The sequence below is a fragment of the Tasmannia lanceolata genome, unplaced genomic scaffold (genome assembly GCF_043159265.1).
Source record: "Tasmannia lanceolata isolate RefF3 unplaced genomic scaffold, GAP_Taslan_0.1 ptg000021l, whole genome shotgun sequence".
Taxonomy (NCBI): domain Eukaryota; kingdom Viridiplantae; phylum Streptophyta; class Magnoliopsida; order Canellales; family Winteraceae; genus Tasmannia; species Tasmannia lanceolata.
In genome coordinates, this window is record NW_027518698.1 from 6739291 (window position 1) to 6741293 (window position 2003).

The following is a 2003-nucleotide window of genomic DNA, read 5'->3' on the forward strand; positions in this document are numbered from 1 at the left end:
GATCTCCATAGGGCTTTATTCTATTCATTCTTTGGAGAGTTTTTTTGAGCTTTGCAAGTTGTAATCAAAGCTTCAAAGAGCCTAAGAGTGTTCTTCGTTCTTCATCTACATTGTAAGTGGGTCTCTGATTCGGCCCGTTAAGGAAAGTGAATCTCGGCATTGTAAGAGGGTGTAATCCCAATAGGCAAACCAAGAGAGAGGGGGGGTGAATTGGGTCTAATTAAAAATCTCAAAAATTTACAATTTATTCAAGCCCTTGAAATTTAAAGTGCGACTAGCCCTTGTTGATTAATGAATAAACAAGTAAAAGATATTACCACAATCTTGCACAAAGGAGAGAAGAGAGAAAGAGACAATGTACACGAGATTTATAGTGGTTCGGTCTATCACAAGACCTACTCCACTCTTCACGTCCACGCGCGAGTTCCACTATCTCGATCCTCCTTCAAATGGTAGGATCAATGAGCCAATTACAATGATCAAGCTTCTCCTTTCGTGGGCAGAAGCGTAGAACCCTTTACAACCAAGCTTCTCCTTTGTCAAGGGCTGAAGCGTAAAACCCCTCTCACAAGCTTCTCATTTTTCAAGGGCCGAAGCGTGAAACCCTCTCCTCAAACAAGCTTCTTCTTCTATAGGGTTGAAGCGTAGAAACCCTCTTTACAAAAATGGAAGTAAAAAAGAAATAAAAACTCTCAAGCCTCTTAAAGGCAAATACAACTCTCAAGCTCACTAAATCTCCAAATGATAGAAACTAGATGCTATTGGAGACCCTCTTGACAAGAAATGGATGCAAGTTCGAATGCACAAGAGGTAGAAGATGATTCCTTTTGATTTTGAAAGATAAAGCTCAAAGATTGGATAAAATGATGTTTCAAAAGGTTGTAATGAAGGTCTTTAATGGAGTTTATATAGCCCTAACAAGTTTATGACCGTTTGAGGGCAATACTGTAATATTTGGGTTAGGTACACCTACCCTGCGCAGGCCCCAACGGCTCTTTTGCCCGACCGGCGCGGTCGACTGAGCCACCGCGGTCGCCCACCCTTATCGGGCGCCCTTTTATATTTTTAAAATTCAAATCACCGTGGTCGACCAGGGTAATCGCGGTCCCCCGCCAAGGGCTACCTGTCCGATAAAAAATTTGGCTGAAGAACCTTCCGCGGTCGTCCGCTAAGACCTTCCTGGATGGTTTCTCACTTTTAAGAAACTCCATCCCCGGTCGACCGGCTCGCTTAAATTTGGTTGATCTTGGGATTCCAGGTATCATCCCGCGGTCGCCAGGCCTAGCCCGGTCGACCGGCCATGTGTTAAAAACTTGATTTTAAAAGGTTATTGCAAGGGACTTTGGGCCATGGTCTTTGGGCTTTAAATATGTGTTTTCAAATACTTTTTGTGAGTTGTAAAGATAGATCAAAATGAGTTTTAAAAACACTATGTCATGCAAATATTAAATGCCAAGATGACTTCAATGCATTCTAAAAACTAAAGAACCTTGAGTCTTCTCTTGCTTCTATCTTCTTGACTGCTTCCATGGCTTTCTTCTTGTCTTGAGATAGTCTTCAAACTTGATCTCGCACTTGTGGTTCCCTTGAATCTTCGATATACAATACAGCTTGAAGGATGACCACCAAGACTCGACTTTCTCCAAGACTAGCCCTTGCTCTTTTTGCTCTAAGTGTTGATATGAATGTAACATGTCTAAATCACAACACTAGCAAGAACATTAGCATCATATAATCAATTTGAGTTAGTAGATCATCAAAACATAGGTAGGGTTGAACCCTTGGGCTTACAGAGGGTCTCCGATTCGTCTCGCTAAGAAATGTGAATCTCGGTATTGTAAGTGGATTTTCCGGTCCGGCCTGTTAAGAGAGAAGGGTCGTGATAGTGGAAGCGCAAAGAATCTTGGCGAGTGAATGTAGGTCTTGGTGTTGGATCCAGGTACCAAACCACATTAAAATCCTTGTGTTCATCTTGTTGCTCTCTCTATCTCCCTCTACTTGTG